General features: G+C 44.1%; 1 protein-coding gene across 1 annotated transcript in view; it reads right to left on the bottom strand.

Moving 5' to 3' along the window:
- Positions 1-24420, bottom strand: part of LOC112107404 (rab GTPase-activating protein 1-like) — a 545250-nt gene extending 520830 nt beyond the window's left edge. Inside the window, exon 1 of the mRNA XM_026655425.1 lies at positions 24349-24420. The gene's annotated coding sequence lies outside the window, so the exon portion shown is untranslated. The remainder of the gene's footprint in view (positions 1-24348) is intronic.
- Positions 24421-25662: the final 1242 nt, after the last annotated feature.

The raw sequence follows: 25662 nt of genomic DNA, 5'->3' as shown, positions 1-25662 counted from the left end.
CTTAGACTCTTTGTAAAAGTGCTTTGAGACACAAGTATTTTAGATTCCGCCTCCAGCTTAACTCCAGATTGACTACTAGCTACAAAAAGGTTACTTGCTCTGTAACTGTTATCCTTTGAGATGTGGGTGCAGGCATGTATTCCACTCAGGTGCGTTCAAGCCAAGTGTGAAGGTGTTGGAGATTTTTCCCTTAGGAGTACCCACCAAGAAAATGCATATGCCCTATGCCTTCTAGTAGCCCATCCTGAGACTATATAAGGGCCATACCCCAACACCTCTCAGTTCCTTCACACTGAAGACACTGGCTTAAGACTCCGACGGAGAGGGGATGGAGAGTAAGTCATGGAATAAACACTTGCACCCACATCTCAAAGAACAACAAGTAACATTTTTTTCTTCTTCAAATGGTTGCAGACATGTATTCTACTGCAAAGCAGTACAGTTTGGAGATGAGATTGGAGTCTACCTGAACAATGTTTGCAGCACTACCTTGCCAAAGTTTGCATCAGACCTAAAAGGCCGTTGTGACTGCATAGTGCCAGATAAATGTATGTACTGAGGACCAAGTAGCAGTCCCACAAATGTTTAGTATGAGAACATCCTGAGGAAAGTCACTGACATGAGTTGGGCCCTCAACAAATGAGCTGAGAGCATCTATGGAGAAGGAATACAGGCTACACCACACACTCAACTGATGCAGAAAGCAATCCAGTGAAATACTGTTTGACTCAATACCGCCTGATCCCTCTCGTGATCCACACAGGAAACAAAAAGACAAGACGACTGTCTAAAGGGCTTTAACCTGTCAAGATAAAAAGCCAATGCTCTCAATATTTAAGGTAGAGACATGCCTCATCTCTGACAGAAAGTGGCTTCAGGAACAAGACTGGAAGACATATCACATGATTTAAATGAAATACTGACAAGACTTTAGTTGAGAACTTTGTCTTTAAAAACATTAAGAAGGGCCCACCAACAATGGGTGAGCTCAGAGATTCTTCTGGCTGAAGTTATAGCTATAAGAAAAGTATCAGGGGGTGAAGAAGTGAGGTTTTTACTCACGAAAGCTTATGCCCAAATAAAGCTGTTAGTCTTTAAGGTGCCACCAGACTCCTTGTTGTTTTAGCTATAAGAAAGAATCTTCTGGCTTAGGTAAGGCCAAACACAAGTGGTCAGGTCATTGGTTTGAAGGGTGGACCCACGAGGGCTGCTAAAACTGTGTTGAGGTCCCAAATAGGTACTGAGTCCTGGATTGGAGGGAAAAGGCAGGTTACTCCTTTAAGAAACCTAACCACCATTGGTTTGGCACAAACCAATCAAGACTGTTTTGGATCACTACCGAGTGTGCCCTCGGCAAAATTAGAGGCAGGTCCAAAGATTTCAAAATGTAGGAGATACTCTAGTACATCTTGGATCTTTGTTTCCGAAGGCTGTACCTTGCAAAAACAGGCCCAGATGGAAAAACGTTTATGCTTAAACCAGGTAAGCTGGATTTGTTGATTGCTTTCTGCCACTGAGAAGGACTTCTTGACCCACTATTGAACACTGTGATGAAACAGAGCAATGGCCAGCAAGCATATCGGGGGTTAAAGAGAGCTTCTGGGCCCAGCTAGCCCTGCCCCATTATACCTGAAGCCAATGCCAGCCTGGAAGGAGTTAAAAAGGAAAGTGCCTGGCTCAGTTCAGGGCTGACTGGCAAAGAAGCAGGAGCTAGCCACCTCTCTAACTGAGGGGAAGGATCACTAACCTGGCCCATCAATGCAGCCATCTGAGAGGAAGCACTGTCTCCCTAGCCAAAGGAGACTTTGGAGGAGACCTAGAAGCCTCCAGCTCCAGAGGCAACTGAGTGGGCAAAGCCCAGACACATTGTGGGGCTTGGTCTCCCCAACTTGCGGCCATCTGTCCACAGGAGCCTAGGACCATGATGAGGTGCCACTCAAAACCCATGGGAGGACCCTACGGAAGCAGACCACTCAGCTAAGCAGACTACAGGAGCCATGCCCCAAACCGAATAGACTGATAGGAAGTAGCCCAGGGAAGTGAATTTAGACACCCTGCCAGGAGGGCTGCCCCTGTTCAGGGGTTGACACACACACACACACACACGGGGCCCTGGGCTGGGACCTGGTGGCGAGGGAGGGCCCGAGTCCCCCTACCTCCCCACCGCCAGTCTTAAACACTGAGGCCCCGCAACCAAGCAGAGACGAGGAGCAACATGCTCTAACTCAGAGGTCGGCAACCTACGGCACGCGAGCCAATTTTAAGTGGCACGCAGCTCCCTGCTGCAGTCCCGGCCCCCAGCCCCACCGCCCACCACTCTCCCCTGCGGGGGCAAGAGGCAGAAGCTTGGTTCTGCGGCAGCCAAGCTTCCTCCCTGCCCCACCTCTTCCCACAGTGTGGTGCTTTCCTGCCCCTCCTCCTCTCCTTCCCTGCGCCAATCAGCTGATGGCCCTAGCGAGGGGGAGGGGGAAGAGCAGCAGCGTGCACACAGCTCCGTAGAGGACGCAGAGAGAGGTAGGGATGGAGCCTGGGGGAAGGGGGTGGAACAGGGCATATCCCTTCCAGACCCCTGCCATGAGCCACTCAGGGCAGGGGGATGGGAGCACCTCCACGAGCCGAGCACCCCAGCCTTCTGCCCTGCACCCCTCCACCCCTCTGCCCTGAACCCCCCCACCCCAACACACACCCATTCCTCTGCCCTGCACCCCCACAGCCCCATCCCTCTGCCCTGAACCCCACAGACACTCAGCCTTCTGCCCTGCACCCCCTATTCCCCCAGCCTTCTGCCCTGAACCCCCCCACCCCAACACACACCCAGCCTTCTGCCCTGCAACCCCCACACCCTCCAGCCCTCTGCCCTGAACCCCCCCACTCAGCCTTCTACCCTGCACGCCCCACTCCCCCAGCCCTCTGCCCTGAACCCCCCACACCCCAACACACACCCAGCTTTCTGCCCTGCAGCCCCCAGCCCTCTGCCCTGATCTCTGAACCCCCCCACCCCACCCTTCTGCCCTGACCCCTGAAACACACACACCCCCCCCAGGTCTGGGGTCCCAGCTGCAGGCCTTGATCAGCCCTCTGCCGGCCTAGGTGAACAGAACCCCAGGCTGGCAGCGAGCTGAGCAGGCTGGTGGCGTAAGATCAGCATTTAAATTTAATTTTAAATGACGCTTCTTAAACATTTTGAAAACCTTGTTTACTTTACATACAATAGTTTAGTTATACAATATAAACTTATAGAGAGAGACCTTCTAAAAACGTTAAAATGTATTACCGGCACGCGAAACCTTAAATTAGAGTGAATAAATGAAGACTTGGCACACCACTTCTGAAAGGTTGCCGACCCCTGCTCTAACTTCTAGACTGACTGGCCCTCCAGGCCATCCATTACAATCGCATTCTCTCTTCTTGGTTAACCAGTCAGAAGCCAGGCTGAAAGGTGGAAGCTGCCCATGCCTGGATGCTAAAGGAAATCCAGGAGAAGAGGCAGGGGTAAGGAGGAGGAACTGTAAGACTGAGGAGAACTGAAAACCAATACTGCCTTGGCCATTCCAGGGCTATAAGGATCTATCTAGCACAATCTCACTTCAGCTTGTGAAGGACTTGCAGAAGAAGAATTGAGGCAATATATACATTTAGACCCAGTGTCCATTTCAACATGAAGGTGTCAGGAAAGGTATATGGGCTATGCCCTGCTCAAGAACAAACCTAGTGACATTTCCTGTTTGCTTTTGTTGCGAACAAGTGGATGGAAGGGATGCCCCCCCACCCCTCTGAAAAATGAATCTCAACATTCTTCTTGAGAAACCATTTGTGACTGAGTGAAAGCCTCCTGCTGAGGAAGTCAGCTAGCTGGTTCTGCACTTCAGGTAAGTGTGCAGCCACAGGTGAAGCGTTTTCCACAATGCAAAACTCCCAAAAGTTTACTGCCTCAACACAGCAGGGTGCACCAGGCCCCTTCAACCACCACCTGTTCAGATAATACGTCGCAGTAGCGTTGTCAATGAGAATATGCACCAAGAGTCCCTTGATATGAAGGAGAAAAGCCTGGCAAGCTTTGTGGATTGCTCAGAGCTCAAGGACATTTATATGAAGATTTGCCTCATGCTGTGACCAGAGGCCTTGAGCCCAAGAACCCTCCATATGAGCGCCCCATCTTATTAAGCTATGTCTACACTACAGCTTATGTTGGCAGAAATGTCGTCACTCATGGGAGTGAATAAACTATCCCCCTGAGCGACGTAAGTGCCAATATGGACTGTGCTATGTCGGCAGGAGACCGCCTCCTGCCGACACAGCTTTTGCTGCTCGTGGAGGTGGTTTTATTATGCTGATGGCAGCGCTCTCTCCTGTCGGCATAGAGCATCTTCACCAGAATTGATGCAGCTGCGCCGCTGCAGCACTGTACATGTAGACATGCCCTTAGAAATGAGTTCATTACAACTGCCAACTCCCAAGGCTAGGGGAGAACAGGGGACCCCTACCCCCACATTGCCTGGGTTCATCCACCACTGTAACGAACCCGGCGCTGTTGGTGTAGTCAGACAAACTTGTCGCAGTGGTGCCTCTGGCCCAACAGACTAATCTCATCCACATCTGAAGTGTGCAGAGACAGTCTGACATACTTGGTTACTTCTGTACATGAGGCCATATGGCCAACCAACCTCAGCTCAGTCCAAGCCACGGTGGATAGGTGAGTCCTGAGAGACAGGCACAGATTGTGAATCACCTGAAATTTCTGCTGAGACAGAAATGCAGTTGAACTCATTGAATCGAGTAGGACTCCAATGAACTCAATTCTCTGAGTAAGAATGAGTGATGTGTTTTATTCAGGGCGAGTCCCCCATGACTGACGAGGGGGAAGATGAATTTGACATGACAATGAACCTGATTCTCAGATGACCCGTGGAGCAGCCAGTGATTGAGGTAAGGGAAGATGTGAATACCCTTTTTCCTTAAGAATGCTGCCACCACTACCACACATTTGCGAGAGAAAAAAGGAAACTGATGAGAGGCTAAAGGGGAGTACTATATACTGATAGTGATGACCCCTTTCAACCAATCTGAGATATTTTCTGTAACCAGGAAGCACTACAATTGGAAGGGAGGATCGATGCTAGAGATTCCATATGGTTACCCACGTGCTTAATGAATTTGTTGAGAGCACAGAGTTTGAGTATGGATTGCAGTCCCCCTTTGGCTTTGGGGATTAGAAGATGGCAGGAGTAAAAACCCTGTCCCTAAAACAGTGGAGCTCCTCTATAGCTCCCAGGCTAAGCAGTGACTAGATTTCCTGAAGGAAAAGTGTCTTGTGAGATTGGTCCCTGAAAAGGGAAATGGAGGAAGAGTGAAGAAAGGGGGAAGTGAGCAGAATTAGATCAAATATCCCAGACCCACAGTATTTACGACCCACTTGTCTTAGGTTATCGTCTGCCAAGTGCTGAGGAAAAGAGCTAGTCTGTTTCCAAAATGACGATAAGGAATAAGAAGATTGCTGCTGGTTGTGTCGCTGCCCTCAAAGAAGTCAAATGGTTGCTTCTCTATCATAGGAGGAGAACAGAGACAACTGGTTCCAACTGGAGTTAGACAATATCTTCTTTTGAGGTCTGTCTTCTTCTGGAGGTGACCTGGTCCTTTGAGCCTCTGCTGTTGTTGATAAGGTTGAGGAGGTTTGTATTGGCACTTCTTAGTGAATGGGGTACACACTCCCAGAGGACAGAGGGTAGCACAGAAGTCTTTAGATGAAATCTTGCATTCTTCTATCTTATCAGAGAATAGCAACTGTCCACCAAAAATTAAGTCCTCATCTCAGTAGTATGTTGAATGTCTAGTGCTATTCCAGAATTGCATAACCATGATCCCCTTCTTATTGTAGAGGCCATAGCTTACAAAAGGCATCTGCAGCATCAAGTGCCAACTGGAGTGAAGTCTTTGCCACCAGCCTACCCTCAATGAGGAAGGCCTGGAACTCATCCCTTGCATCCTCCAGGAGCTTGTCAAAGAACTTAGCCATCCCCTCCCAACTGAGGAAATCATATTTTGCCAAGAACATTTGCTGGTTCACTATCTTCATCTGGAGCGAGGCAGTCAAATAAATTCTCTTTCCTAACAAATCCAGACTTTTCGGCTTTTTCTTTCTAGGTTGCTTTGGACCTCCCCTGCAGAGACCTCTCATTGGCAGCTGTGATGATTGAAGAGTTAGGCATTGGATGTGAATAAAACACATTCAAACCCCTGAGCAGGTACATCATAATGCTTATCCACACATTTAGCCTTTGGGGGATGCAAAGCAGGGGTTAATCATAAAGCCTTCGCAAGTTGTAATAAGGAGTCATTAATCTGAAGGACAACCCTCCCTAGAGTAATTGAGTATTTTCCTGGACTAGTTCAGCCTCTATACTCAGAGCTGAAGCCACCCTTCAAAGCAGGTCCTGGTAAGATTTAAAGTCTTCTGGAGGGGAGATGAGGAGTCTGGGACTAATGATCTTCCTGAGGTGGCAGGGAGGGAACTGGGTATATCCAACGTTGTCTCACAAGAGAGAGGTTGTTGCTCTGACAAATGTTCCTCCAGGAATTGTGGCTTGAGAGGATGGATATCCTCCTGCATCCTTGACAGGGGCTTTTCTATTGGCTGGTCCCTTTGAGGGTAGGGAGATCTGCTTGCAGATGAGAATGGAGTCCTAACTCTATGTGAGCAGGAGGCACTCCCCAGTTCCCAGGAGGGGCACTGCAAGAAAGGGCAAGGCATACAAGAACAGTACATCAGGGACCAAGATGGTCTGTCCTTTCTATAGGAGTGGAGACACTCTCTGCAGGATGCTTAGGGGAGTTGCAAGATTTCTTCCACCATGGAGGAGAAGAACTGGAAGACTTTATAGCATAATCTGAGAAGTCCTCTATATAATCTGTGGGCTTGGGTGGAGCCCAGCCAGATGGGACTACAAGGTATTTTGACTTGTCCACAAACCAAGAATAAAATGGCAAAGACAGCCCAGGGATGGGAGCATTGTTGGTACGGAAAAGTTCAGGAAATCACCTCTTATTGGTGCCGAGCACCACAATGGAGTTGGTGTGGGCTCAAAGGGGAGTCTAGGTATCGAGATCCTCAGTGACAAGGTGAAGAATATACACGGTGCTATAGTGCACCTCTACCAAACATACAGCCTCCTGCCCCGATGATGGCGTCTGTTCCAACTTCAGTACCAAGGATGTCAACGGCATCAACCTTAGCCTCAATGCTGAAGAAGCGGAAGGGCTTGGAATAGCAGTTGGTATTGATAATCCTGATAACTCCTGAAGTAGGCAATGCCAGCATGGACAAACAGAACAAGTTCAGTGCTGCCACCTGGGCCTGCAAGGCTGAAGGTACCAAAAGCAGCTGTGCCGCAACTGTTTCCATAGGTACTGGATTGGAGTAAATGGTATAGTACTGGAAATCTCCTGCCCTTGTACCAGGAAGATGCAGGCCAAATGGCCAGCTCTACCTTGGGTACCGTGGTCTTGCAGATGTCCCAAGGCTGCCTTTGAGAAGGAAGATGATGAATCCCTCCTTTCTTTCAGATGCCCCGATCCGTCTTGTGGGTCCTCCTTTCTCTTTTTGAGGGAGAACCAGAGTCCAGGGGTCTGTTCACCGCTTCCTCAGAGATGGAAGGTGGCTCAAGGTGATTAGAACTGGAGGTTGTGGAGGGTCCCGGTGACGACGCAAGCCTCATAGTCTGCACCATCAAGTGCTGCTTCAGATGATGGTCTCTTGCAATCTGCATTCTCTTTTTGCTTTTTTACCCTTATTGTACCTGGATTTAAGTTTTCAGCTAAAACAGGTGGAGATCAGAGCGGACTTAAATCTGTTTTTTTTTTATTAAATAAATTTTATTTTTCAAAAAAATGAAGTTACTTAAAATTTAATTTGAATTTATAACAACTGTGTGAAGTCTAAAATTTACTGTAATCTATTACAATTGTTTAAACTAAAAAATAAATTAAAAACTATCCAACCACTACTTGTTTGCTGCTAGAGCTTTAAAGAAAGTCAAACCACTGAACTAGTGGCAGTCATTGGCTAATCACTTGGAATCACTGTTTGTTGAAGTACTGTTCAATGACTAGTTCATTCAAAGTTAAGAGATCGATGGGGAGCTGAAAAAGCAGGAAAGCTTGTTTTCCTCTTCCAATCTATTAATAAAAACTAGGTGTGAGAGAATGAGATATACTAGTTCTAAAGACTTAAAGAACATGGTGACCAGAAACAACCAGTTAAATTCACTAACTACAGATAATTCCTTTGTTTAATGCATCAGTTACTTTTAAATGCAAAAGCAGTTTTGATAAATTTTTTCTTATGTACCCAGCACATAAGATTTTATTTAATAAAAAAAATTTAAATCCTGTTTTTGTGCACTTTTAATTTAATTCCAACCCCTGAGCAGGTACATCATAATGCTTATCCACACATTTAATGTCCATTCAAATACAGCTTGACACAAACTATGAGCAAAACAAAAACAAAAATCAATCTAGTAAATAAGAAATGCACCATTCATCATTTCTTGACATAATAAAAAAGTCTGTGCAAGAATCTGAAAAAAAAGTATGTTGAGCTATTTAATTGCTTGAACATAAATTAAATAAATAAAATAAATTAATGGAGATATCCTATCTCCTAGAACTGGAAGGGACCTTGAAAGGTCATTGAGTCCAGCCCCCTGCCTTCACTAGCAGGACCAAGTACTGATTTTGCCCCAGATCCCTAGGTGGCCCCCTCAAGGATTGAACTCACAACCCTGGGTTTAGCAGGCCAATGCTCAAACCACTGAGCTATCCCTCCCCCCAGACAGTGTATCCTCCTCGTTAGCAAGAAATAGTACCAAATTTGGTGTAGAGGCTATATTTAGTTAACAATCAACATGTTTTAATGGTTACCAACCAATAAGAATCAGCCTCTTTTTACAAAAATAACTAAAGTACAAATGCAAAACAAGAATGACTTAAATCAATCCATCATGATTCATGGTGCAAATTCAAGTTCTGGAATAAACTTGAACAGGGGTGGCCAACCTGAGCCTGAGAAGGAGCCAGAATTTACCAATGTACATTGCCAAAGAGCCACAGTAATACATCAGCAGCCCCCCCCGTCAATTCCCCCTCCCCGCGCCTCCTGCCCACTGGCTGTCCCGCCGATCAGCCCCTCCCTCCCCGCACCTCCTGATCAGCTGTTTTGTGGCATGCAGGAGGTGCGGGGAGGGGGAGGAATGAGGGCATGGCAATCTCAGGGGAGGGGACAGGAAGAGGTGGAGTGGGGGCAGAGCCTGTGGCAGAGCCAGGGGTTAAGCGGTGAGCACCCCCCGGCACATTGGAAAGTTGGCACCTGTAGCTCCAGCCCCGGAGTCAGTGCCCATACAAGGAGCTGCATATTAACTTCTGAAGAGCTGCATGTGGCTCCGGAGCCACAGGCTGGCCACCCCTGAACTACAAGGTACTATCACTGCCTGTCCTTTACCTGTTCTGTGCATGAACAGAGGATTTTTTCCCCATAAGAAGAGCCCATGGTCCATTTTGGTCAATTTCACGGTCATAGGATTTTAAAAATCATAAATTTATTGACTTCAGATATTTAAATCTGAAATTTTACAGTGTTGTAACTGTAGGGGTCCTGACCCAACTCTGAAGGCAGCAGCGTAGAAGTAAGGGTGGCATGGTATGGTATTGTTACCCTTGCTTCTGCACTGCTGCTGGTAGGGTACTGCCTTCAGAGCTGGGCACATGGCCAGCAGCTGTCACTCTCCAGCGACCCAGCTCTGAAGGCAGCACAGAAGTGAGGGTGGCAATACAACGACCCCCCATACAAAAACCTTGTGACCACCACCACCCCACACACACAAAACTCTCTTTTGGGTCAGGACTCCCATTTTGAGAAACGCTGGTCCCCCCATGAAATCTGTATAGCAGTGTTTCCCAAACTGTGTTCCGTGGAACACTGGTGTTCCACACGATGTGAATAGGTGATCCGTGAAAGAATCAATTTTAAAAAAGGGTCTTCAAATATGCCAAATTTAAAATTAAAAAAAAATTTAAAGCGTAGTTTACAACTCTTTTTGAATGACTATAATTTAACCTAAAACTCTTTTTCCGGTTATTGATAGATCTCGTATTGAATATCATGGTGTAAAGAGAATGTGGCACGCAAGCATGTTGACGTCTACCCTTTTCGGGCACGTTTCAGTTAGTGACATCATACCCCTTCCACTCGAGGCTGCGCGAACTGCAGTGGTATGCACACACCATTCTCTTTACGCCATGCTGAATATAACATATTCACTCAACACATTCAAACCTGTGGGTCTTTACCGTGTGTGCGATAAGCACAACTAAACTAGCTTCGCTAGAAACAATATAAATATTTGTGACAAACAAAATTTGACAAAAATCAGTATTTCTAAATATTGTTACTAAATCTAATCATCATGGATTTGTGGCTAAAAGAAGGAACTTTGAAACGAAAAGCAAGTTGTTCTGGTACTCCAACGGTGGCCAAAATAAACGAGCAAAATATTGTGACACTTCAAAGTGAGGATGAACAATCGCAGTTTTTTGTTGCCGAAAAATCTGTTAGTACTAGTGAGTTATCCAAGGTGAAAGAATTTCCACCCAAGTATATCAAAAAACAAGAAGAAGCAGGTGTTAAAAGACCGAAACGAAAGTATGATGAAAGTTATTTGTCTTTCGGTTTTACGTGTGTTGGAAATAAAGATGTTCCTGATGCGCAGTGCGTCATGTGCAACAAAATACTAGCAAACAAGTTCATTGGCTCCTGCTAAACTTCGTAGGCATTTGGAAACCAAGCATGCTGAATACAAAGACAAAGATATACGTTTTTTCAAGAGGAAGCGTGACTCACTTGGAAATTGTAAACTTTCGATGATTAAAATTACTAAAACAGACAACAAAAGTGCAACAGAGGTATCTTATCGAGTAAGTTACCGTATAGCGCTTGCCGGAGAAGCTCACACTATTGGAGAAACGCTTATCAAGCCTTGCGCGAAAGATATTGTAACGTGCATGTTGAGCGAGCAGTCTGGTAAAAAAATTGGTCCTGTACAGTTGTCAAATAATACTGTTGCACGCCGTATTAAAGATCTTGCCAATGACATAGAAAAAGAGCTAGTTTGCCGACTGAAAATTTGCCATGAGTATTCATTGCAGCTAGATGAGTCCATTGACGTTTCAGGACTTGCTATGCTACTAATATTTGTCCGATATAGATTTAATAATATTACTGAAGAGGACCTGCTCTTATGTGAATCTCTGCAAAGCAACACAACTGGAGAAGAAATATTCATCAACAATTTTATCAGAAAGCATGAAATTAGTTGGGGAAAATGTATTGATGTATGTACTGACGGTGCTCGGGCAATGATTGGGAAGATGAAGGGAGCTGTAACGCGAATCATAAGTGTGGCACCAGAAAGCACTAAGAGCCATTGTGCTCTACACAGACAAGCACTTGCAGTTAAAAAAATACCAGCATATCTGAAAATTGTGCTCGATGAAGCAGTACAAATTATCAATTTTGTCAAATCTCAACCAATTCAATCCAGGTTATTTAAAATTTTGTGTGAGGAAATGGGTAGTCAGCACAAAGCCCTTCTTTTACATACGGAAGTGAGGTGGCTATCCAGAGGAAAAGTGCTTGTGAGGCTTTTTGAGCTTCCTAGTGAACTACTGGTATTCTTCACTTCAGATAATTCAGGATGAAAATTAATGACTGTCTGACAAATTCCTCATGGCTAATGAGACTTCCGTATCTTGCAGATATTTTTGCAAAATCAAATGAAATTAATCTGTCGCTGCAAGGAAAGAATGTGACCATTTTTACGACAATGGATAAAAATTTGTCATTAAAAAAGAAACTGGAATACTGGGCATCTTCTGTAGAACAGAATAACTTCGACTGCTTCCCTACAGTACATGAATTTCTGACAAATAAATTCTACAGTCCATGAAGAAGTTTCCAGCACCATTTTACAGCACTTAGGTGACTTGCAGGCCTCTTTATTAGAATATTTTCCTACAACTACTGATGATAATGCTTGGGTTCGAAATCCATTTGTAATTACAGCCAAACCAGTCGGCTTTACTGTGCACAATTATGAAAGCCTAATTGACTTAATTTCTGACTCTGATTTGAAACAAAAGTTTAAGGATCTTCCGCTGAATAATTTTTGGAGCAGCCTAATAGAAGAGTACCCTAATGTGACTAAACGTGCAGTTCGAGTGCTCCTTCCTTTTGCTACAACTTATTTGTGTGAGACAGGATTTTCGTATTATACTGCAACAAAAACCAAATATGATGCTGCACCTGACATGAGGATTCAACTTTCCAGCATTATTCCTAATATTAAGCGAATTTGTGATAGAAAAACGCAGAAACACCAATCCCATTAAATCCAAATTCGTATTTCTGTTTATAAAAATAGATTTTCCTAGTAAAAATCTAATTTGTTTGGTGTTTGTGTATATATAAAAACAGTTTTTTTAAGTAGAACACTGTTTTTAATTTTGACTCTTGCACTTGATTTTTTTACTACTTTATACGCGCTTTCCAGTTAGAAATTGTTAGTTCAAGTTATTTTAAATTTGTATTTTTGCTTTGTTTTATAAAATAAAATAAAATATATTTGAGCATAAATAACGCAATTTTTTATTTGAAAACCAAACGACTACAAAATAATATTTTAAGTGTTCCGTAATAGGCTTAATAGTACACAAAAGACCAGATTATGGATGTAAAAGACTTGTCAACACACAAAAAATTGCATTGCTTTAAAATCAGTTCAAATTCTGTAGTGTATACACAGTTACAACTGCATGAAGGTGCCTTTACAAGAGAAGGGGAATAAACTATACCAGTAGAAAGCATCTTCACCACCCAGTATAACTGCATACATACCAGTGTCATTGTACTGGTGCAATTTTTTCAGTCAAAGAATCTCACTACTAACCAAAGTAATACTGGGGCGGGGGTGGGGCGTTTACAGGGTGTGTAAACCAGGCCAAGACAACCCTGAGCATGCGAGCAGAATTTAAGCCAATACAATGCTGTTTTTCTGTGTACGCAAGCAGCTTGAAACAATAGTTCACACCTCTGAGAACTACGCCATTTATCTCAATGGGTTAAGAAGCCGGAAATGTTAAGATGATAACTTAAATGCTGAATAGAGGCTCATCCCACAATCCCAAAATGTCTCCCATACCTCCCCCGATACCATACAACTCAACTGCCAAAATCTTTAGGTTTCATCCCTAGTGAATTCTACAATGCAGAGTGAATCATAAAAAAAAAACAAAAAAAAAAAAAAAAAAACTTCTGGCATGCTGAAAATGTAGTGGAAACAAATTTAATAGCAAGATAAAGGACTTACTGTACTTTCACTCTATGCATCCGAAGAAGTGAGGTTTTTACTCACGAAAGCTTATGCCCAAATAAATCTGTTAGTCTTTAAGGTGCCATGAGACTCCTTGTTGTTTTTGTAGATACAGACTAACACCGCTACCCCTGATACTTGTACTGATTGTATTACTCAGTTTCACATTTAATTCATTTAAGACCAGCTTGCTGCAGAGTACTTGAGGCCTTGATTATATTTGTAGCATACCAAAGACAGGAGAGTGTGCACAGAAAACATAGATATAATAAAGTTTCTACCTGAAATTGTTCCTTTTAGTTGTTACAAAAATAGTTACGCTATGATGCATATTTCCTATTGGTGGTTTCATCTGTATCTCAGTACAAGCTATGTCACTCATTTTAGACACAAATTATTGTCTTATCATCCAAAACTGGTGTTTCACTGTTTCTTCCTTACATCATTAATTCCAAATATGTTTTAACAGAGGTTAGAGAAAACCTGATTGATTGATTGTATATTTAAAAAAAAAAAAAAAAAAAAAAAAAGGAGCTCCCTTTCAATTTTCCACATTTTATAGATTCATAGATTTTAAGGCCTCAAGGGACCATTATGATCATCAAGTTTGATCTTGTGCATAATATCGGCCATACAATTTCACCCAGTAATTTTTTAATCAAGTCCATTACTCTGGTTTAACTAAAGCATATATTTTATTGTGTAACTCATTCTAGGTCTGAGTCATATCTGCTTAATTTAGACATACTTATACCTACCAATGGGTCTGTCCACACTTAAGCAGCCTCCTTGTTTGTGAACCCATAGGAACATCTATTTCACTGGGGAACAGCTACACTATTCCAAGGGAGTATTTCTCTCTTATTTCTGGTTACCATGTGCCTAAAAACATTATAGGGTCATTCAAGTCCAGACCCATCTCACATTTTTCCCAACCCATTTGCTCTAAAAGAGTATATCCCCTTGATGTCCTAATTTGTGGCAGAGCTCTTCTACGGTGATCTGCAAAGGAAAAATAATAAGTTTGTGACCTGTTTTGCTTTAAGACGGGGTTGGCAAACTTTTTGGCCCGAGGGCCACATCTGGGTATAGAAATTGTATGGCGGGCAGGGATTTCCCTAGACCCCCTCTATTGGGGGTGTACACACACCCTGAATTTCCCCCAAAAAACTCCACCCCAATTTTGTGAACTAGTTACATGCAATGTTGCCAATTTAGTGATTGTTTGGAAATCTGAATTGAAATTGAAACATTAATACACACTTTAAAAGCATATACAGTGTATGATAAAATACGTGTATCTGAAAAAGTAAAATAGATTTGAAAAGTATGAACATAGACTAGCTTCTTTATACAGCTGTTGTTTTTATGACAATGTTAGTGAATTCATTTCAGCGATATTGGCCAACCTAATAATTTCAAATTATGATTTGTAAGCAAAGTCTAAATGAGCTCTCCCTGACAGCTAGTGATGAGCTGGGGGATGGGGGCGGGAAAGCCTTCAGGACCAGATTGTATTTCCATTCACACTCAATCTACCTAGGTATCCAGCAAACAGAGCTGTGTTGCCGAAGTGATAGATTTTGGCTGGGGTTGGGTTACAAATCACTTGAATGCGGGGGTAATGAAATGTTATTCTTATTGTATGAATAAAGGGCAATAGAACTGATAATAGAGGACATTGAGAGAGGATGGGGACAGGTGTTTTGCTTGATGGTCTGCCTGAGTCACAAGTACTATCTGACCTGCCCCTCTCCACTGTTTAAAGACAGAGCTGATTAGGCTCCATAGATAGTCTTTTGTTTTGTTAAATGACCAGTACAGCTGAAATCACTGATAATCAGGTTAAAGTGCTTAGACCTGCTGTGGGACAGAGTTTCTGTGGAAAAGATAGCCCAGCCTGCACTAGCAGTGAGGTTCCCCAACTGAGAGCTCAGCTGAAATCACTGAGCACTGGGTGGAACCTCTAGAGACCAACTCGCAGAGGTCACAGTGCCAGGTGGCAGCAGAAGGTGATGGCGCAGGGCCGTTGGCAACAGAGCGATTGAGTGAACGTTGGCACAACAAACAACAGTGGCTAGAGCGAACGATGAGCAGCTGGAGGAATGAGCAAGATGCCTTCTTGCCCCCCACTTGTGAGGTGAACTCACATGAAAGCACCTCTGAACTCCGAGTCTCCGCTGACCAAGGACACCACCAGTGAGTGGGGTGTGGTAGAGGGAAAAGTGAGGAGCATGTTAAATAAACGTTTGTTGGACTATATTTTAGTGACTTTGCTCCAGAATGCTAGATTTGTGACTGGCAATGGAACCTTTTTTAAATATGTTTCCTAGTAGGCCAAGATTTTTAAAATGCATTATTTGCCAAGGTTGTTATCTCACATTGTTGCGATCTTGAGAGGTCATGATGTTGGGGAGTTTCTGTACTAAACATTTTTTTATTATAATTTTTACATAAGAATGGCCATATTGGGTCAGACCAATGGTCCAAATGGCCCAGTATCCTGTCTTCCAACAGTGGTCAAGGCCAGATGCATCAGAGGGAATGAACAGAACAGATAATCATCAAGTGATCCATCCTCTGTTGCCCATTCCCAGCTTCTGGCAAACAGGCTAGGAACACTCAGAGCATGGTGTTGCATCCCTCCCCATCCTGGCTAATAGCCACTGATGGACCTATTCTCCAGGAATTTATCTAGTTCTTTTTTTAATCCTGTTATAGTTTTGGTCTTCACAGCATCCCCTGACAAAGTTACATGGGTTGATTTTATGTTGTGTGAAGAAGTACTTCTTTCCGTTTTTTTTTTTAAACCTGCTGCCTATTAATTTCATTGGGTGACTGCTAGTTCTTGTGTTATGTGAAGGATTAAATAACATTTCCTTATTCACTTTCTTCACACCAGTCAAGATTTTATAGACCTCTATCATATCCCCCCTTAGTCGTCTCTTTTCTAAGCTGAAACATCCCAGTCATTTTAATCTCTCCTCCTGTTTCATACCCCTAATCATTTTAGTTGCCCATCTCTGTACCTTTACTAATTCCAATATATCTTTTTGGGGATAAGGTGACCAGATCTGCACACTGTATTCAAGGTGTGTGCATGCCATGGATTTATATAGAGGCAATATGATATTTTCTCTCTTATTATCTATCCCTTTCTTAATGATTCCCAACGTTGTTTGCTTTTTTGACTGCCGCTGCACATTGAGTGGATATTTTCAGAGAACCATCCACAATGACTCCAACATCTCTTTCTTGAGTGTTAACAGCTAATTTAGACACCATCATTTTGTATGTATAGTTGAGATTATGGTTTCCAATGTGAATTACTTTGCATTTATCAACACTGAATTTCATCTGCCATTTTGTTGCCCAGTCACCCAGTTTTGTGAGATCCCTTTGTAACTCTTCACAGTCTGCTTTGGACTTAACTATCTTGAATCGTTTTGTATCATCTGCAAATTTTGCCACCTCACTGTTTACCCATTTTTACAGATCATTTATGAATACGTTGAACAGTAATAGTCTCAGTACCGACCCCCGGGGATACCACTATTTATCTCTCACCATTCTGAAAACTGACAATTTATTCCTACTCTTTGTTTCCCATCTTTTAACCAGTTACTGATCCATGAGAGAACTTCCCTCTTATCCCATGATGGCTTACTTTTCAAAAGTCAATTTAAATTAAATGAATTTTTAACAAATGTTTATATTTGTTTTAGAAATCTAGAACCGTTGTGTTTTGGTGTAATCTGCATTATCCTTATGTTAAATTTGCATTATCTTAACAAAACATTTAATTTATTCATCTCTCTTTTATACGTTGCAGGTCAAAGTGAAAATGAAAAGAGAAAAAAACGCAACAATTTTTCCACTTAAAGGCCTCAAAAACCAACCAAGGTGAAGAACACATCAAGAACCAAGACTATATCAACATGTCATCTGAAGGTTCAAATGGTGTATCTACACCTGACCAGCCCGAAACACAAATACAAGTACCTACTGAAGAAACAGTGTCTCCAGAACCTAAAGGCAGTTCCCAATGTTTGTCGGTCAAAGTGTTCCCATTTACTGAAGTTACAAAAGATGACTACTGGTGCACCTCTTGCAAAAAACCTTACGAAGAAGTTAAGCTTCCCAATGCTATAATTGGTAAAAGTGGGGAGCTTGACTGTCAGACCGATCAGCAAAACCAATGCTGACAAACTATATGAAAAGGCTGCAAAACACCACGCCTCTGGAGTGCATCAACATGCAGAAAGCCTTATAAGCCCACTTTCAAAGCCAATTTTAGAAGTACTTAATGAGGCTGTTAAGAATGCTGGAGACACAACACAGTTCATGTGAACAAACAAGGCTGTGGCATCATACTTTCTATTTAAGAAAGAGATACCACACACTATAAACTGGAGGCCAATGTTAAGTGCATTGTCACTTGTTCATCCTGAAGCTGAACACTGGTTCCGAACAAGACCAGCAAATGCTCACTATCTTTCCGCAAGAAACTCAACAGACTGGCTAGAAGCATGCAGTGCAACAGTGAAAGACTCAACAGTTGAAAAAGTGAAGGACTCTCTCATCACATTCAAAAAATTTGCATACATGGCTGATGAATGCACCGATGCAGATGGGCATCAAGTATTAAGTCATTGTGTACGTTATCTTGATGTCAGTGGTAAGCCAGTACATGCTTTTCTAGATGTTCAAGTTATAGAAGACACATCAGCTGCATCTGTGACAACCCACATCTTAGAAGAGTTAAATGCTTGTCAATTGGACCCCAAACAGATGGCTGCTTGTGCATTTGATGGAGCTGCAGACTTCTCTGAAAGACATGGTGGAGTACAAGCTTTGCTCAGAGAAAAGTGTAACCCTAATCTCTCCTATGCACACACTGCAGAGGCCATCTACTCCAACTAGCGCTAGTACGAGCAGCAGACTCTTCAAAAGACATTTAAAAAGCTATAAATTTAATGTCTTCATTATATTCTTTTTTCAGCAAGTGTCCAAAAAGACTGAATGTCTTGGAAAATATAGAAGATACACTGGGACTGAAAAAAGAACAGGAGTACTTGTGGCACCTTAGAGACTAACAAATTTATTTGAGCATAAGCTTTCGTGGGACTGAAGTTCAAATTAGTCCAACCTGGGAAAACCCGCTGGCTTTCTCTTGAGCGATCTTTGGCTGTTGTCTTAAAATTACTCCAGCCATTATTACTGGCTTTGGAAAGTATCTACCAAGATGGGATGGATCTAAGTAGTGAGGCTGGTAGATTACTTTTGCTACTACGTTCAGAGAAGACTATTGCCGTTTTCAACAGTAGACTTACAAGAGAGAGACCACTTGGGTCATTAAACAATGCATCCAGGCATCTGCTACAAACAGTAGTAGATCTTTGTCCAGCAATACAAGCTACATTTGGATCAATCAGAGAGCTATCCATTGAAAAAGTACTGGAAGAAGCAAAGATATCAGTCCAGAAGTTTACTAATGAAGGCATTTATATTGAATCCTTAAGTGAAGAGGAAAAGAAGTGTTTGTTAAGACAACTGAAAAAGTACACAGACTTCATTCTTAAAAATCTACAACAGCGACTTCTAGATTCTACTCAACCTCTACGTAGCTTTTACAGATCCCTGTCCTATAAAACACCAACAGTTGAGCGGAGTGAGGCACTACCAGCAATGGGGCTGTCATGTGCTCAGGACAGAACAGAGAATTTGAACACAGAGTGGAATATCATATGATGAATGAATGAAGATTTCACTTCAACTTCTTTTTTATCATCACTAGTGGCTCGACCCGATCTTCGTGCTGTGTTTCCTGGGATGAAAGACGTAGGAATTCATCTCTTGCTACTCCCAGTCACAACAGCTACAGTTGAGCGTTCTTTTTCCTCATTGAATAGAATTTTGTGTTCTGAAAGAAATCGCCTTCTGCCTGATCATGTGAACGAACTAATTAATGTGCATATCAATTGAAGGAATGGAAGTACCGGACACACGAGAAGCCACCAAAGATGAACGCATTGCATTCAAGAAGTTTGTTAACAGAGTTGTGCAAAATTATAACAAGAAACCAAGAAGGATGTAGATGTAGTGCTTCATAGAAGGCTTGAGTAGCCAACTTTAATTTGTGTGATGATTTTAAAACATGAGTTAAATCTAATAAAATGGTCATGAAACATTTTTCAGTTTTTACTATGGTCCCATACAGCCCACCTTCACCCTCACGGCCTCACCCCTCATTGGCCCGGACACCCCCCCGAAAATTCAAACACACACACACACACACAGAGACAGGCCAATTTCAATTCCTGAGGAAAACACTGGGGTTGGGGTGCAGGAGGGAGTGAGGGCTCTGGTTGGGGGGGTGTGCTCCAGGGTGAGGCCAGAAATTAGGAGTTCAGGGGGCGGGAGGGGGCTCCAGGGTGCGAGTTGGGTGCAGACGCTAGGGCGGGGCTGGGGATGAGGGGCTTGGGGTGCAGGAGGGTGCTCCGTGCTGGGATCGAGGGGTTCAGAGAGCGGGAGAGGGATCAGGGCTGGGGCAGGGGGTTGGGGCAGAGGGGGAGGCTCAGGGGTGCAGGCTCCGGGCAGCGCTTACCTCTGCACGCTGCCCCATCCGCAGGCACCGCCCCTGCAGCTCCCATTGGAGCACCGGAGGGGGCCATTGGCATGCATAGGAGCCGTAGGCGGCCCATGCCGCGGCTTCCAGGAGCCGCATGGAGTGGCCCGTGACCCTGCTCCCCGGCTGGAGCACCAGAACGGGGCAAGCCCCAGACCCCGCTCCCCCGTGGGAGCTCGAGGGCCAGTTTAAAATGGCTGGAGGGCCAGATTCAGCCCGCGGGCTGTAGTTTGCTCACCCCTACTTTAGGACATATAAAGGAGGCAGGATAGATTGATTTAAATCAAAGCAATTTAAATCACTAATTTTAAACATAATTTCGAGAAGAAAGCAGGAAATTTAAATTATTTTAATGGAAGTTATGTCTTGCATTTTTAGTTATTTTCCTAAAGAAAGTTGATTCTCACTGGTTGGTAATCATTAAAACATGGTGATCTGCAATTAAAATATAGCTTTCAGACTAAATTTGGAACTTCTTTTTGATAACCAGGAAGATATAATGTATCTGTACACATTTATTTAAGCAATTATATAGCTTAACTTACATTTATTCAGATTCTTAATTTTTTACATTTTTAAGTTAGAAACTTGTGAATGATGTATTTCTTATTTCTAGATTACAAGTAGTTCCCTAGAGAAACAAAGTAGATGAGATAATATCTTTTACTGGAACCATTTTCTGCTAGTGAGAGTTGGGCCAATAAAAGCTATTACCTCATCCACCTTGTCTCTCCAATATCTTGGGACCGACACGGCTACAACAACACTGCATACAATTAATTTACTTGTGATTTGTGTCTAGTCTGAGTGGCTCATCGACACTACTGAGTACACTACTCTAGTCAACTTTGTTACAAGAGCCTCTATTATAACAGGAGTTTGCGAAGGTCCTCTGGATCCTTTTCTTAGAGTGAAGAAAAAAGAGAGAGAGCACTGGTTGTGACCATGCTCTTCACAATACCTCGTAGACACTGAATAGAGTCATCCCTGCATCTTGCAATGCCAAAATTACCACTAAGTCAAAAGCTAGTTTTCTTACCAGTATCAGACATGAGCCCCATGGATACCGACAGGCCTAACAGCTGCAAAGAGGGGCAACACAATGGGAATGAATTCAAAATGATGTCCATATTTGTGGAAACAAGGCTGAGAACAGAAGAACCCAAGACTACAGTACCTGCAACAGCGGGAAACTAACTAAAAATACTTTTTAAATTAAAAAAAGTTAGCTAATACTAAACATCTTAGGAGATGAAGGAAAGCACACAGGTCACCACCAAGAAGGAAGAGTGGCATTTGGGAGACACCTTTTTCAGTATATCTACACTGGAATAAAAGACCCACAGCATGGGCATAGCTGGCTTGGGTCAGCTGACTTGGGTTCGAGGGGCTTGGGCTCAAAGGCTGAAAATTGCTGTGTAGAAGTTTGGGCTCAGGCCGGAGCCTGGGCTCTGGGATCCTCACCGCTTACAAGCATTTGGGAAAGAGACCTTTTTGTATTCTTGGGCTCAAATGTGTAACATTAAAAAGTGTACATGCCCTAGGGGGTGCTATTTTGCTAGAGTACTTTAGACTTGCAAAAGAAGGATGTGGAAAAATTGGAAAGAGTCCAGCGGAGGGCAACAAAAATTATTAGGGGGCTGGAGCACATGACTTGAGGAGAGACTGAGGGAACTGGGATTGTTTAGTCTGCAGAAGAGAAGAATGAGCGGGGATTTGATAGCTGCTTTCAACTACCTGAAAGGAGGTTCCAAAGAGGATGGATCTAGACTGTTCTCATTGGTACCAGATGACAGAACAAGGAGTAATGGTCTCAAGTTGCAATGGGGGAGGTTTAGGTTGGAGATTAGGAAAAACTTTTTCAGTAGGAGGGTGGTGAAGCACTGGAATGGGTTACCTAGGGAGGTGGTGGAATCTCCTTCCTTAGAGGTTTTTAAGGTCAGGCTTGACAAAGCCCTGGCTGGGATGATTTAGTTGGGGATTGGTCCTGCTTTGAGCAGGGGGTTGGACCAGATGACCTCCTGAGGTCCCTTCCAACCCTGATATTCTATGATTCTATATATTTCAAGAATAAAGACCTAAACTAGCAAAAAAGGAATAAAAAAAGTGAAAGACACAGATTCACAAGTGATGTGTTACTAAACAAATGCCAATGAAGCACAGGTTGAATTATACCACTACCAGAAAGGAAAGGAAAGGAAAGGAAAGTAATGCTGTTTGGATAGTCAGTGGAATTAACATGTAATTGACATTTGGAACATAAGGATGTTATGTTTAAGTTGTCTAACATGTCATAACAAACATCAAACAACCAGATCAAGGGCTGATCTGTTCCACTTTGTGTATTTATGTGGCCCACATAAAATATCCAGAATTCTGCAAAATCTGGATTTTCAGTAAAAACAAAGGTTCTTGCCCTACCAGTTGCAAAGATAACCTTTCAATCATTAATTAAGTAGAGTAGCTGATGTACTCTTCTCTTCCTGAATCTGCAGACAGGCTGAAACAATGACTGAGAATTCCCATGCCCTATTAATCTCATTAGCATCTTAACAATGTAAAGCCTAGTAATAACACTTTATATGTCAACATTATTCATTAATTTAGGAGATGCAATGGTGGGAAGGGTGAGAGTGAAGCACAAAGAGAGGAAATGGAAATTGCTGCAGGGAACGAAATGCAGAGGGAAGAAAGACAGATGCATAGAGACAGGAAAGTTGGAGCAATAGTATAGGGAAGGAGAGGAACAAGGGGCAGAACTACAGGTGACCGTAAATGCAAGTACATTTTCCCACTCAGTGATGCTGAAAGCCAAAATAAGGAACTAATAGTGATGGTAAGTAAAAGTTTGGTAACAAAATAAAAAGCACACTATATCCTTGATCTTTATGCAAGCCTCTCATTGACATCATTGGAAGTTTCAGTGTAGACATGGGTAGTATGCGGCCCTAAATGTACACCTTAGCACATGAACCAAAATTTAAAGTTGAATTCAGCCCTCTAAACAAAATGATCCAAGCGCATTGACATGCAGAACTTGGGAGTGTGCTTAAGACAAGTGAACACTTCAGTGGGGTAACATGGGTTTGTGGAGAACAGAATTTGTAGCTTTCAATCGTAACAGGTAGGTAGTTTGTGAAGGAGGTAGGGTAGGCTGCTCTTTACCAAAGTCCGATTTGGCATTGTGTCTTCAATACCATCATGAGGCTGGCTAAAGCTTGATAATGAAAACATGAGAAACGTTTCTACACAGACTTCTTTTAAACAGAAGGGTTTTTTCTGGTTGTTGCTTTTATTTTTTTTAAGCAGCTGGTACTTTATATTTTTTCTATAGCTCAAAACAGAAACACATTCAGAATCCCTTGTTAAGAAAAGTGATATATGATATATGTAATTAACATACAAGAAAATCAAATACAAAAAGACCATCCTTGAACCCTTGACAGTAAGATTAAAGTAATTGCCACACTTTAAAAACATACAGTAGAGCAGACCTGCCAAGTCTCACTCCTTCAGAAAAGGACTCCCTCATTTGGGATTAAGTTTTAAGGAGTTTTTAAAGTGTCTCCATGTGGGAATGAAGGGTTTTGCAGTGTGTCAATTAAGTGTTTGTACTCCTCAGAAACACAGACAGATGCAGACGGCTGCTTTGCTAGCTTTAGGCTTGGGAAGTATCTTCATTTTTCCTACGAGGGGAGGAGAGGAACCCCTCTACCTAACCCTCCCCCCCCCAACTCAAGATTCGAGCAACTTTACCATTACACCCCAGCTTCACAACACCTCCCTCTCCAACGCTGCACTAACCCAAGGACCACTGGAGTGCAGGGAAGCACACACACACAGACACAAAATACCTGGACACGGAGCAGGACGACACAGCACCACCCGAACCAAAACAAACACACCTCACGTCTCTTCCTCCTCCCTTGAGGGCGGGGGGGGGGGGGGGCAGCCGGCGGCGCCCCGAGCAACGGGGGGGGGGGGGGGGGGCTAAACACCGAGGCAGCAGAAATGTCGGCAGGTCACAACTGGTGCCGCCCCCTGGCAGGATAAACCACCCGAGGTCACGGGGACCTGTCACAGGCTCCAGACGCCCACCCAGGGCAGGGCGAGACTCAAGGCCTGCGGACCCGAAAGAAAGCAGCTCCCTCCCCTTTCCTCCACCCCTTTTACTGGCACCGGCGGACCCAAAAGGGAACAGCGGCGAGCTACCGCCCCCTCCCGTCCGCACACAGGGGGCAGCCCAGGCGCAGCCCAGGAGGGGGACCTCGAGACGTTGTTCCCCTTCCCCTCGCTCACCAGCCGCAGAACTCTGCGTGCTCCAGCCCGGCTGCCCCGTCCCGGCTTCGCCCCACCACCGGCGCTCCGAGAGGTGGGAGGGGGAGTGAGCAGAAGGGGAGGAGCAGGGAAGGGGGGGAGTCGCGCAGCCGCGCTGAGGTTCGAGAGGACGGCCAACATTCCGACAGCGGAGCGGGCACGCGCGAGGGACCGAGAGCCGCGGGCCAAGCGGCGGTCGAGAGCGGCCCTGAGCGCGCCCCTGGCGGCTATTGTTGCCTCCTCTTTGTGGGCGCGCGCGCGATCAGTCAGCGGCGGTTCAGGGCGGCCGCTCCCGCGTATGAAGGGGCCGCTGCGGGTTGCTCGTCAGAGAGAGCCATTGCAGGCCCGGATTTTCCAGGGTGGCGGTTAGGCACCTAAAATAACTGGCCTGGACTGACCTTTGCAAGGGGGGTAGCCGCACGTCTCCTGAGGAGCGGCTCTGCCAGCTCAGCCCCTTGCCCACAGGGGTGGGGGGGGGGGTGGCCGACTGCCTTAGTGTGGCTAATTATGTTGGTGCCTAGCTTCAGGCAATTGAAAACGTTGGCGTTCGTGGATGCTCGGTGACAGGCGTATTGTGGCCTGCCTCTGTAGCGTGGCAGGAGTAATGCCAACCCCAGAGATCAGAAAATCCTGAGTCAGCCCCCCTCCTCTGAAAAAAACCCACCCCATTAGGTGAGATGGGCATGCAAGTGATGAGGTTCTTTGAAACAAGTCTGGTGTGGTTTTCTGTCTGTCACCCAGTGCTTAATATGTGCTAGGGCTGAGCTCTGGCACCTCTAGACTTGGCAGTTTATAGCCCTAGCATCTCTGGGCTTGTTGCATCAGTTATGAATGGAAAAAAAAATTGAGCTCTGGCACATCTCATTACAAATTAAGCATTGCTATCAGCTGATTTTCAGACTCCCCCTGCAAGCCCTCAGGGTAGTTGCCAATCACAGTACTTCCAGCTCTTGCAAATTAAATTGCTTCTTGCTGCAGCTGTTATGGAAATAATGAGAACACGTGCTGTCGTGCAGTTGTGGTGCAGGTGGTTGCAAGTCTCATAACCTCGCTTTCTTCCTCTCTGGTCCTGGCAGCCACCTGTTCCCATAGCTGCCAAAGCTTGTTCAGCTCCACCTGTAACGTTTCTGACAAGTGAGACAGTCACTAATGTATGTATCCTATATGGTTTCCTGTTACTGCTTGCTGCGGGGGACAGGGATCCATGTGAGGGACATTGGATAATGTCAGACATGGAGCGGCACAAAATAAATCTTCACTTCTTTCCAAAAATGTCAATTGCTACTGACTATACCA

The sequence above is a fragment of the Terrapene carolina genome, unplaced genomic scaffold, assembly GCF_002925995.2.
Source record: "Terrapene carolina triunguis isolate 2854851 unplaced genomic scaffold, T_m_triunguis-2.0 Scaffold210, whole genome shotgun sequence".
Taxonomy (NCBI): Eukaryota; Metazoa; Chordata; order Testudines; family Emydidae; genus Terrapene; species Terrapene triunguis.
This window is presented reverse-complemented; position numbering and strand designations above follow the sequence as displayed.